The sequence below is a fragment of the Protobothrops mucrosquamatus genome, unplaced genomic scaffold (genome assembly GCF_001527695.2).
Source record: "Protobothrops mucrosquamatus isolate PMUCROS unplaced genomic scaffold, P.Mucros_1.0 scaffold6404, whole genome shotgun sequence".
Taxonomy (NCBI): Eukaryota; Metazoa; Chordata; class Lepidosauria; order Squamata; family Viperidae; genus Protobothrops; species Protobothrops mucrosquamatus.
In genome coordinates, this window is record NW_015392231.1 from 30,844 (window position 1) to 44,755 (window position 13,912).

Sequence of the window (13,912 nt, forward strand, 5' to 3'; positions counted from 1 at the left end):
CAAAATTGCTGAGGGCAGATCAGTGACCTTAGTTATAGGATGATTTATTTCTTTTTTAGGCAAATGTTTGTTTCCACTCAGAGATAATTCATGGGAAATTCAAGCCTATTTCAACCTCCCAGCCTTCTCAGGGATGTAAGAAGCTCCAGCTTTTGAGGGAGTGGCCAGAATTCATTCATTCATCTCTCCCTTTCTTTCATCTTAATGCAGGAATTAATAATTCCTTTCAGCTGATATTTAAACTATTCATTCTCATTGAAAATATAGCAAACCTTATTAGAAAGTCTTACATGCCTTTGTTTCTCTTCTTTAAAACCAACAGTGGAAAAGACTTCTGGAGAACATGGATAGGGATGGGGTAATGGGAGAATGAGAATGACTTTGGGAGACGTGGGGAAAGCCTTCGGCTGAACAGCTATTAGCTAAAAGATAACCTAGTCCCCACAAGGAGATTGTGAGGGTGACGGGGCATTGGAAGAATTGCAAAAGAAACTCCCTAATTGTTCAAAGAGTAAAAGGAGAGGAGGGGAGAAATACTTTCAGAGTTGCAGGATTTTGTATTGTGGCCTCGCAGTAGAGATAGACCCTGGGACACTGAACATCATAAGTATGAATCAGTTGCCAAGCATCCGAATGTAAATCACATGCCTCTGGTGATGCAACAGTCATAAGTGTGAAAAATAGTCATAAATCACTTTTTTCAGTGCCATTGTAACTACGGACAGTCACTAAGCGAATTGTTGTAAGTTGTTTTCCTTTTGGGGGGGTCACGTTTTTGACACCAGGCTGGGCGACTGGTGGTACTCGGATGTTGCCTTATCCTAAAAGTGGTACAATGGGTGAAAAGGTTGAAAAGCCCTGATCTATCTATCTACCTATCTATCTATTCCCTCTTCCCAGCAACTCCTCAACCAAAGCCCACTGGAACCGCCAGAGTTGAATTAGGAGTGGAAGTAAGCGGTTCTTCTTCCCCATTTACAAACTACCAGTAATAATTGAGCAGAAAGGGAAAAGCCTCCTATAACAAATGCTTAAATTTGGGGGTGGAGATGTTTAAGAACCAACTTTGCTACTCTTTATTCTGAGTTCATTCCTTGTCTTTTAGCAGAGGACCTAAACTGAAAACAACAGTCTGATTTTCAAAGAGCTTTGGATGGTAAATAATAAATGGCTCTATAAAAATACAGTATTTAAGACCAAGGCTACCATTTATTATTAACCATCTATAAAAATACAATATTTAAGTTGTGGATTTCCTCTTTTCATATTAAGGACACATTTTGTATACGTTTAACGATGAGACTTTTCAGATAAATCAACAATATACCTTAATTCTTAAAAAAAATCGAACAAGGACTAAAAATCAGTGTGAAATTCTTTAGTCACACAAATACTCAAATGAGTATTGATTAATCACATAGGTAAGATTTTCTCCAAGATAATCTCTTCTTTCACGATATCCAGAGGATTAGTATTTAAACAGAGACATGAAGAACGAGGGGATCGGCGCCAGATCCGTTAAACTGAAACCTTTGGTCCTCTACGCTCCCTTCTGCTCTAGCAACCCAGCAAACGAATCACCGGGAGAAACGCTTTACGCCTAGAGAGCAAGTCCCGTCTCCAGGAAGGGAGCATGGAGGGAAGGGAGCTCTCTGCTCCAGCCATCCTGCCGACCTCCAGGGCGAGGCTTCCCCTCTTTCGCAGCCCCGGATCCCACCTGCCTTCCCCTCCCGTCGCCCTCCCCGATTTCCATCCCGCGTCAGTCTCTGCATCTGACGGAGGCGGCTGCACTCACGAAGCTCCCGTTGTGCAAGGAAAGGCGTCAGCTGGAAAAGGGGCCACCAGGCGCCTTCCGACGTTCAGCCCCCGATCCGTCCGTCCTGCGCTGGACCCAGAGACCAAGGAGAGCCCCACCTTTCAGCGGAGCCTCCCCGACTTCCATGCAGGGCGCAGGACCTGGGCAGGAGCAAGCGGCCGATGAAGAGGGGCGACGCCGAGATCATCGGTTCTTCCCTGCCCTTTGCAAGCATCGCCGTCCCAGCCTCCGCTTCCACCGCCCGCCTTTCAGCGAACCCCGCCCCCCTCCGAAGAAGAGCAGCAGGGACGGTGACATTCCGGGAGGCCGGAAAAGGAAGGTCCCCTTTCATCCTCTTCCTACTAGGTCCCCTCTAGGAAGCACATATCTATCGTTCTGGCTCCTTGTTCTGTCACTTGAGATCAGGAGCGTTTAGGAAATTGGCGGGAAGGATTTGCCGTTGCTCTCCTCAGGCGGGTAAAGCCCGAGTGAGCGGAGACCCATTTCTGCCCTCCTGCAAACCGGAGAAGGGGTTTCGGAGGGGCCGGGGGGGCATTTGAGACTCTCTCGGGCTTCTTGTGGCTGCCCTCGAGCAGGAGCCCCGACGGAGGCCCAGGGATCTCCAGGGATGGAGGCCGCCCTCAGGCCAGAAATCCACCGGCGGCGCTTCCGCGGTCTGGACGGCTGCCGCCAGGAGGCCGAGGAGCCCCGGGAGCTTTGCAGCCGCCTGCACCGCCTGTGCCGCCAGTGGCTGCGGCCGGAGAGGAGCAGCAAAGGGGAGATGCTGGATCTGGTGGTGCTGGAGCAGCTGCTGGCCCTGCTGCCCGCGGAGATGGCGAGCTGGCTGAGGGAGTGCGGAGCCGAGAGCTGTTCGCAGGCGGTGGCCCTGGCCGAAGGCTTCCTCCTCAGCCAAGCCCAGCGGGAAGAGCCGGGAAAGGGGCAGGTGAGGAGAGCGGGGAGGCTTCATCCTGGGAGATCCATTGGGGGGGGAAGGATCGGAGATCTAGCCATGTCTCTAATAAAAGAGATTAAAAATATGACTCTGCAGCCCTTTCTGGAATTCCTCACTTTTGAAGAATTGATTTCTTCTTGAAGAAAGTGCTTCTGTTTCTTAAATTAATTTATCCCTTTACACCTCTGTATCCTTTGTGATGTCATCCACATTTCTCATAATAATCAGTGTTTACTTTGTGATCTGCTGTTACCTGAATCTAGATAAGGGGAAGCAACTGGTTTATGTGAATGGCTTCTGATACAGAGCCACATTTAAGAAGCCCTATAATGCCAAAATAGTAAGAGAAACAAACTAATTAACACACCCTTATAGTTTATGTACATAAAAACACAGCCTGCTGTTTTAAGTCACATGCAGAGTCCCTGAGGTGTCTCTGAATTGGGTTGGGGAAATACAAGTAGGAAAGCAAAATGTAAGGAATGCAAACTATCACAGATATTGTCCTCTGAAAATGGATTATAAATCAGGCTGTTCTTCAAATGCAGGAGCCGTTCACAGAGGAGATTTCAGCAGAGCTCCGGGGCAGAGATCGATCCAGCTCTATTCAGGAGCTGTTTTCCAAGAAGATCCAATTCTGGCCACCTTGCCAGGTAAGTGCAGGTTTCTTCTGAGAGTAGTAGTGTTGCAGCTCCATCCATTCAGGAGCTGTGTTTAATACCAAAAGCTGAGTCTATGTGCACTTGAACACAGTGTCCACCCACATTTGGCTTTCAAGATTGTTCTGGAGATGCAAACAGGAGACAATTCACAGGCATGGAACTTTGTGTTAGAAATGTAATTTAATTGTAGAAAGAGTTTAATATTTCTTAATACTATTAAGAAGAGTACTTAAAACAGTTAGAAATGAAATCTATAAATTGAAACAATAACAGATTAAACACACCTGAGAAGTGTTTATTTTATTAAATATTTATGCCACCCGTCTTCCTTGTGTCTGTAAGTATACCAAGAAAAATATAGCACATATAAGTCAATACTAAGTGGCTGTAACAATAAAACTGTTGTTCAAGTGACTTGGGATTTCTGGGACATTACCAATATTTTGAAATAGGTTAGGAAAAAAGTTCCTAGTGGCTCTATCCTGTTTTCTCAGGAATTTGGTCAGTGGTACAGGTACGTCTAGCGGATTTTCTCCCGTAAACCTACTTACTGAGTTACCCCAGGCCATTGGGAAGCTTCCCATGGTTGGCTGTGTTGCATTCTACAACCTGGAAGCCGTGATTTGTGCAGCTGCAGCTTCCTAGCCCCACGGACTATGTGGACAGGATGTGGACAGGATGTCCATTTGGTCTCTTGCAACTGTGTGTTTTCTGTTGTGTGCACTAAGAGAGAGAACTTTCAACTGTTTCCTGGGATTGTCTGCTTTTTTCTCTTTCTAGATCTCTGATTCCTTTATGGGGGTGACTGTGGACTTCACGGATGAGGAATGGAAACTGCTAGATTCTGACCAGAAGGCCTTGTGCAGAGAAATCATGCAGGAGGTTTCTAGGAATATGGCTGCTCTGGGTAAGACCAGGATGTTCATCTCTCTAAAGGGCCCTGGCAGAAGTATTCACCATAGAATTAAGAAATGTCCTAGATACTCCATGGAAGTGATTGAATAGATTGACTGATCAACACCAAAGCTTTAACCAGTTTTTTAGCTGAAAACATTCTTTCTATACAATCAAGAGACTCCTGGATAACAATTTGCAGATATCACATCCTTGCTGGATAAATGGATTCCCCCAAACCTGGAATGCAGATGTGCATGGTTTTTTTTTTTGGGGGGGGACACTTCTCCTTCAGTCTTCTAAATTCTAATCAGAATATTAATTTTCTTTTTTTCCATGTAGATGATGTTTCTGTGAATGAGAACAGCAAGCGGGCAAGGTTAAATCTACTTCAAATAGAGAAAAATGAATTAAAAGTACCAACCCTTGGGCATCAGAGAGACACCAAAAGGTTAAAGAGAAAACAGCCAGAAGATAGAGGGGAGAAGTCATCCACTTCTCTTAGTGTTTGTGACTTTCTATCCCAGCAAGATCAGAAAGAAATTAGAAAAGGAAAATATAGGAAAAAAGAAAACATGAATTTGAATTACATAACTATGGCAGAAACCAGACCAGAGAAAAACTGCATGCGTGTAGATACTATGGAGAACAACTCCTTCGCTCCTGCTTCACCAAAGAAACTGTATTGGAAACGCAAACCACATACCTCTGAAAAATCTTTCGTGGATTCCAGTCTGAGCAGAAAGAATAGCCTCTGCATGCAGTGTGGAAAGAGTTTCAGTACGAAAACTAATCTTAATCGCCACCAAAAGATCCACACTGGGGAGAGACCATATAAATGCATGAAAAGTGGAAAGATCTTTACCTGGAAAGAATGTCTTAAACTTCATGAAAGGATCCACACTGCGGACAGGCTGTATAAATGTACCCAATGTCCAAAGAGTTTCATTAGCAAGAGTAATCTTATTTGCCACCAAAGGATCCACACTGGGGAGCGACCCTATAAATGCATGGAATGTGGAAAGACTTTTACCCAGAAAGCAACACTTAATCATCACCAAATGATCCACACTGGGGAGAGACCCTATAAATGCATGGAATGTGGAAAGACATTTACCCAGAAAGGACATCTTAATGATCACGAAAGCATCCACACTCGGGAGCGACACTATAAATGCATGGAATGTGGAAAGACATTTACCCGGAAAGGAACACTTAATCGTCACGAAAGGATCCACACCAGAGAGAGACCATATAAATGCATGGAATGTGGAAAAACATTTACCCAGAAAGGAAAACTTAATGATCACAAAAAAATCCACACTGAGGAGAGACCATATAAATGCATGGAATGTGGAAAGACATTTACCCGGAAAGGAACACTTAATCGTCACGAAAGGGTCCACACCAGGGAGAGACCATATAAATGCATGGAATGTGGAAAGACATTTACCTGGAAAGGAACACTTAATCGTCATGAAAGGATCCACACTGGGGAGAGACCATATAAATGCACAGAATGTGGAAAGAGTTTCATTAGCAACAGTCATCTTATTTACCACCAAAGGATCCACACTGGGGAGCGACCCTATAAATGCATGGAATGTGGAAAGAGTTTCATTAGCAAGAGTAATCTTATTTGCCACCAAAAGATCCACACTGGGGAGCGACCCTATAAATGCATGGAATGTGGAAAGACCTTTATCCAGAAAGCAATACTTAATCATCACAAAAGGATCCACACTGGGGAGAGACTGTATTGGAAACGCAAACCACATACCTCTGTAAAATCTTTGGTGGATTCCAGTCTGAGCAGAAAGAGAAGCCTCTGCATGCAGTGTGGAAAGAGTTTCAGTAGGAAAGGTAATCTTAATCGCCACCAAAAGATCCACACTGGGGAGAGACCATATAAATGCATGGAAAGTGGAAAGATCTTTACCTGGAAAGAACGTCTTAAACTTCATGAAAGGATCCACACTGCGGACAGGCTATATAAATGTACCCAATGTGCAAAGAGTTTCATTAGCAAGAGGAATCTTATTTGCCACCAAAGGATCCACACTGGGGAGAGACCACATAAATGCATGGAATGTGGAAAGACTTTTATCCAGAAAGCAGTACTTAATCGTCACAAAAGGATCCACACTGGGGAGAAACCCTATAAATGCATGGAATGTGGAAAGACATTTACACAGAAAGGAACACTTAATGATCACGAAAGGATCCACACCAGGGAGAGACCCTATAAATGCATGGAATGTGGAAAGACATTTACCCGGAAAGGAATACTTAATCGTCACGAAAGGATCCACACCAGGGAGAGACCATATAAATGCATGGAATGTGGAAAGACATTTACCCGGAAAGGAACACTTAATCGTCACGAAAGGATCCACACTGGGGAGACACCATATAAATGCACAGAATGTGGAAAGTGTTTCATTAGCAACAGTCATCTTATTTACCACCAAAGGATCCACAATGGGGAGCGACCCTATAAATGCATAGAATGTGGAAAAAGTTTCATTAGCAAGGGTAATCTTATTTGCCACCAAAGGATCCACACTGGGGAGAGACCCTACAAATGCATGGAATGTGGAAAGACTTTTATCCAGAAAGGAACACTTAATCATCACAAAAGGATCCACACTGGGGAGTGATCCTATAAATGCATAGAATGTGGAAAGACCTTTACCCAGAAAGGAAAACTTAATGATCACAAAAACATCCACACTGGGGAGAGACCATATAAATGCATGGAATGTGGAAAGAGCTTCATTAGCAACAATCTTAATCGCCACCAAAAGATTCACACGGGGGAGCGATCGTACTTCTGCCTGGAATGTGGAAAGACCTTTACCCAAAAAGGATATCTCAATGTTCATAAAAGCACATCGGAGAGAGACCATATAAATGTATGGAATGTGGAAAGACCTTTATTCAGAAAGGACATCTTATTCTTCATCAAAGGATCCATACTGTATAAATGTATGGAATGTGGAAAGAACTTTATTAGCAACAATAAATTTAACTGCCAGCAAAAGATTCGCACTGGGGAGCAATCATAGGAATGCATGGAATGTGGAAAGACCTTTACCAGAAATGGATATCTTAATCTTCATAAAAGGATGCATACTGGAGAGAGATCATATAAATGCATGGAATGTGGAAAGTGCTTTGCTGAAAAAGAAAAACTTAATCATCATGAACTACAGGACTGTTTCAGGTTTTTTTTTTCTAAAGTGCCCGGCCTCTGCAAGGTTCTTTTCTAAAGTGCTGAGCACCAAGTGCAAATATAGCTTTAATCATTGCAGCACCTTTGGTTATCACGGTGGCATCCACAAAGGATAAAATTGGAAATACTTAAGAAGTGGAACCACCATCACTGAGTGTACTTAATTCTCCTAAAATGATCCACTCAGGAAAAATAAATGAAATCCATGGATTGAGCTGTATTCTCAGCAATCAACTTAACTGTCATCCCAGGATCCAGACATGGCAGAGAGCTTAGTAATTCATGGAATATGCAACAGTCTGGTTTGTATGGAACCTTATTTACCATCCATGTAGCTACACAGAAGAAAAAGGACAAGCACTAGAATTTGGAAATTGCTGATGTTAGATCAGTGACCTTACTGATGCCTTTCTTCTTGAGACCAATACCGTGTTTCCCCAAAAGTAGGACCCGGTCTTACTTTCTTTTGGGCTCTGAAAAAAGGACTTAATTTGGGGTAGGGTTTACTTTTTGCCAGTACCAGTAGGCCGCGAGTGCACAGGAGCAGGGCCTGTGCATAGGGTGGAGACGCAAGACGGCGGTGAGAGTGTGATGACAGACCAAGCATCCACATGGGGAGGGCGTGTTTCCTTCCCGTGCTAGGCCAGCCCCTGCAGCCCCTGGATGGCCGTGCTGGGTGCCAACGGGAAGGGCACTGAGGTGGTGAAGGCCAGACCGACGCTCCTCCAGCTGTAGTGGGGGGGGGCTTTGCCCTAGGGATCCAGGAAGGCTGCCTTCCTAGCCTAGCTGGGCCTGTCGGAGAGGTGACAGCACTACTCAATGAGCTGCCCTTGTAATCAGTATTTTCGAAACACATTTCAAAGTGCTAGTTGTCATCTTTAAAGCCCTTCATGGTTGAGACGTTCCCGAGCAAGGGGCAGTCAGCGCCCCCTTTTCCTGGCTTTATAGTTACCGGACTAAGTATCTTGGCTGCTGTATGTTTATTTTGGATTGTTTTTTTATTATTTTCAAAATGCTCTTATTGTTTTAATTGTACATTATTTTAATTGTAAGCCACTCAGAGTCATTCATTGAGATTAATTAATTTGGCACTTTTATCTGCCAATCAAGCCCTTCCCAAGGACCCGGGATAGGTAGAAGTGGTGGATATTTGATGGAGGAAATGTCTTGGATGAGAAGCAAAATGCCTGCCGTAAGGAAAAATACATAGTCCAGTTGCCCTTTTGAAAAACCACCTTTGAGAAAACCATGAATGGATAACTGAGAATGTCCATATTTGATGGTGTTTTATCACAGGTTGTAATCTGTTCTGAGTAAAGGCTATCTTTTGCAATTGACTAATGGTGATTTGTCATTTTTCAGAGGGGGACAGGAAAAAATGTGAGGTCCGGAAGGGGAGCCAAGGAGACCTACAAAGAACAGGGAAGGCTTGGCCAGAATGGCTCAGGCAGCAAAGGGGACACGGTGAAACTCCTCACCGCAAAATAGCTGCAGGCATCAGGATTCAGACCCACAAAGTCCCTCCGGGCCCGTCAAGATGAGTTGGGCAGAGGATCCTCTTCTTCTGCTGCACCTCGCCCTGGATGCTACATGCCTTCCTCCTGGCACCGATGGCCGTGCTAGGCCAGCCCCTGCAGCCCCTGGACAGCCGTGCTGGGTGCCAATGGGAAGGGCACTGAGGTGGTGGCGGCCAGACCGATGCTCTTCCAGCTGTTGTAGCTGGGCCTGTCGGAGAGGTGACACCACTACTAGAGAATTCTTCAAGGTTGTTTGAAATAAAAGATAAGGAATGGCAGGTTAAAGAATTGGAGGGAAGGCTTGCATTTCGAACTAATTGGAGAATGTGATTTATGACTGTCAATTGGAGGAGGGAATTGTGGTTTGATACTATGTGTTTAGGGGAGGGGAATTCAGATTTTGGCTTCGACCATGTAGTACATGACATTATTTCCATGACCATGACATTATTTCTCTGAAATAATTCCTTTGCTCTTACTTCACTAATAACTAACTGTATAGGAAACACAAACTACATATCTCTGTAAAATCTGGCATGGCAGAGGAGGGTCAGGGACCCAATTTAGAAAGGCAGCACCGAGAATATTGCTCCTTCCCCGTGTTTTAAATGTATCACCGCTCCAGCCGGGCGTCTTTCAGCAGCCGCTCTACTTTTGCAGAAAAGGAAGGTCTCTTCTCACCCGGTCCCCACTAGGAAGCACGTATCTATCGTTTGGACTCCTTGGTGAGGCATGAGAGCTAGGGTTTTGACTTCTCAGACCTGCCCATGCATTGGTTCCTTGCCAGCATAGTCGTTATTATCGGTCAGCAGTTCTTGCACGTCACTCTCCTTTCACTTCAACTTCAGTGGCCAGAGCCAGATGGAATAAGAATCAGATTTCAGAGTTTTCAGCACTGCAAAAAAATGGCTGATCCCACATCTGACTTGACAGAGTGGATCTCGCTGCCTGAACTTTCTCAAGGGCAGGCCAGAGACTTTGATAAATACTCCAAATCATGGGTCCCCAACCCGCAGACCGCGGCCACTACTAGTTCATGAACCCTTTTGAACTGGGCACAGAAGTGGCAGGCAAGAGTGTGCACGCATGTACATCCCCACCTGCCGGAGTAGCGGAACCATTCCCATGTGTCTTTGGCACTCAAAGTTTTACATTGCCCTCCTCTCTGACGTGACAGTGGCAGGAGAGGAGGGCCTTCCATCCCATGCAAGACCATGTACAGGGAACTCCAGCCTCCAAGCCAATAGGCTTATCGCACTACATATCTCTATAAAATCTGGCGGGGGGATTCCAGTTTGAGCAGAAAGGAAACTTCATATAGAATGGAAAGTGTTTCAGTAGGAAGACTAATCTTAAAACTCCACCAAAAGATCCACTCTGTGGAGAGACGTTATAAATGCTCAGAATCTGGAATTTTATTCAAAAAGAAGAAAACTTCTCATGAAAGGATCCACACAGAATAATTATACATGCCTGGAATATGGAAATAGCTTCAGTAACAAGTAATCTTATTCGCCACTGAAGTATCCTTAGAGGAGAAACCATACAAATGCCTAGAGTGTGGAAAGAGCTTTTTTGCTAAAAGCGCAGTGTCCACATGAAAGAAACTATATATATGCAGAGAGTGTGGAAAGAGCTTTATTCATAAAGCTCATCTTAATTGTCATGAAAGAATCCACACTGGGGAGAGACCACATTAATGCACAGAGTGTGCAAAGAGCTTTACTTACAAAACACAACTTAGTTCTCCTAAAGAGCATATAAATCCATGGAGGGTAGAAAGAGCCTTTTTGAGGAGAGAGGCATTGCTGTCCACCAAAGAATCCACAGGGAAACCAGCCCACAAATGTATTGAGTGTGGAAAAAAAAACCCTTTATTGATTACAGCACCTTTAGTTGTCATAGAGGGAGCAACACAGTGGAAAAATAGAAATGAATGGAATAAAGAACAGGCTTCGCTAAGAATAATGGGCTTCTCATAAAACAATACAGGAGAAAACAAATGAATCAATGCATTGAGCTTTATTCATAACAGTCATTCATTATCCAAGGATCTAGGCATGGCGGAAAGTTTATTAATGCATGGAAAGTGAAAAAAAATCTCTGGTTTGAACTGGAATATTATCTACCATCCAAGTGATCACACAGGGAAGAAAAGCTATAAGCAATCGAATATCAAAATTGCTAAGGGCAGATCAGTGATATTTGTTATAGGATGATTTATTTCTTCTTTAGGCAAATGTTTGTTTCCACTCAGAGATAATTCATGGGGGGAAAAGAAATTCAAGCCTATTTCAACCTCCCATCCTCCTCAGGGATGTAAAAAGCTCCAGATTTTGAGGGAATGGCCAGAATTCATTCATTCTTTCTTCTCTCCCTTTCTTTCTTCTAATGCAGGAATTAATTGACTCCTTTCAGCTGATATTTAAACTATTCATTCTCATTAACAATATAGCAAACCTTATTACAAAGTCTTATATGCCTTTGTTTTTCTTCTTTACAAACAAACAATGGAAAAGGCTTCTGGAGAACATGGATAGGGAGGGGTAACAGGAGAATGAGAATGACTTTGGGAGACATGGGAAGAGCCTTAGGCTGGACAACCGTTATGTAAAAGATAACTTAGTGCCCACAAGGAGATTGTGAGGGGGTTGGGGCATTAGAAGAATTGTAGAAGAAACTCCCTAATTTTTCAGAGCAAAAGAAGAGAAGGGGAGAAATACTTGCAGAGTTTCAGGATCTTGTATTGTGGCCTCATAGTAGAGATGGCGCGAGTATTCATTCTAGTGCTTCTTGTCTGGATTTAGCTCAAAAAGCTGACAAATTCATCCTCCAGTCAGGATTCCCAAACCAGGAATGCAGATCCCAACTCTTTATCGAAGACAATTTCAGTAGCCAACAATCACCCTTCCGAAAGCTGCACACGCAGAAAAACACAGTCAAATGGAGCATCTGATATTCTGGCCACATTTTACATTAGAATATCAAATCACAGTTTGGATATCCTTTAGGTGTCTCTAGTATTTTTCCGCTTCTCGCCTTACAATCACGTGATCAATATTTACAATTTCTCTGCAGGGTTCCCTGAAACTCAGTGAGCAAGCCTGCAAAGAAGGACTCAGACCACCGTCTGCTGGCTGGTTCCTGGGGGCTAGCTGAAAATCGTCCACCCCAAAATCCAAACTGGCTTTTTTCAGCCAACCCTTGGACAGCAATAGTGCTCCTCGGCAATGGTGTGGAAGCTATTTATGGTATGGGAAAGTTAAAGTTAATTCAGACTTTAAAAATCATTATCTTAGATGTTCCATTTTGAGGGTATGGAACAGATATAGATCAAGGCTGTGTCTAAAATACCTTTGTGGATTTTGACACAAGAAGCACGTTATGAAACGAAAATGGTAACTAAATAGAGCTAGGCAGAGGGCCAGGCTTCCCCCCGTTNGGGCAGGAGCAAGCGGCCGATGAAGAGGGGCGACGCCGAGATCATCGGTTCTTCCCTGCCCTTTGCAAGCATCGCCGTCCCAGCCTCCGCTTCCACCGCCCGCCTATCAGCGAACACCGCCCCCCTCCGAAGAAGAAGAGCAGCGGAGTAGACATTATGGCAGGCCGGAAAAGGAAGGTTCCCTTTGCTTCTTATTACCTGGTCCCCTCTAGGAAGCACATATCTATCGTTCTGGCTCCTTGTTCTGTCACTTGAGGTGCAGGAAATCGGCGGGAACGATTTGTAGTTGCTCTCCTCAGGCGCAGAAGGTCCGAGTGAACCGAGACCTCTTTCTGCCCTCCTGCAAACCGGAGAAGGGGTTGCGGAGGGGCTGGGGAGCCTTTGGGACCCTCTCGGGCTTCTTTTGGCTGCCCTCGAGCAGGAGCCCCGACGGAGGCCCAGGGATGGAGGCCGCCCTCAACTCAGAAATCCACCGCCGGCGCTTCCGCGGTCTCGACGGCTGCCGCCAGGAGACCGAGGGGCCCCGGGAGCTTTGCAGCCGCCCGAGCCGCCAGTGGCTGCGGCCGGAGAGGAGCAGCAAAGGGGAGATGCTGGACCTGGTGGTGCAGGAGCAGCTGCTGGCCCCGGGGATGGCGAGCTGGGTGGGGCAGTGCTGAGCCGAGAGCTGTTGTTCCAAGGCCGGATCGCCAAGTCCCCCTCCTCCCCACCCCACGGTCCAAAAGCGGAGCGGAGACTGAGTGGGACGAGCACGCCCTGCTCAGCTTCGCTGACTCACCGAAGCTGCTTTCGCAGGACGCCCGATCCGCTTTTGCTGAGTCCCGAGGAGCGTGAGACCGCGCCGCCAAAGTCTTCTCCTCGCCCAAAGCTTTGGCAAACGGACGAAAGGCTTGGGGGGGGGGCGATCTCGTGCCGCTTCAGGCCTTCCGCCCCCTTTGCAAACGCTTTGGGGCGCGGAGAAGCCTGAAGGGGCCCGAGAGCGCGCCCTCCCCTCTCCGCAAAGGCTTCTCTTCTCTCTTGCACGAGTGGAGCTGCAGACACGCGCACCTGCCAGCCCATTGCTCGCGCAGCCTGGTTCCCCCACTTCCCTCTTCCCCCACCCCGCCGGGCCGCCAAGCCGCAAATGTTGGGGATCTGAGCCTTTTAAAGATGAATAATAATAAAAAAGGGCAGACTCAACACTATATAAAGAACGTTCCTCCATAGAGAAGAGGCCACCCACGGATTAAAGCCACAGAGAGGCCACCAAACTGGCCATAAGAAGCCCGGAGCCTTTTTTTTACTCCCTTACTTAGTAATAAAATGGATACATTGACATGCAAAGACGCCTCTGCCTTAGGACCCTTCTTGACATTTTTCTCATTTCCCTCCAACAAGTCTCTCCCCCCCACACACGCAAGCACACACACACACACACA

At 45.6% G+C, this 13,912-nt stretch overlaps 1 pseudogene; it reads left to right on the forward strand.

The window, feature by feature from the left end:
• The window catches only part of LOC107300224, a 37,562-nt pseudogene extending 30,263 nt beyond the window's left edge, over positions 1–7,299 (forward strand).
• The last annotated feature ends 6,613 nt before the right edge of the window (positions 7,300–13,912 follow it).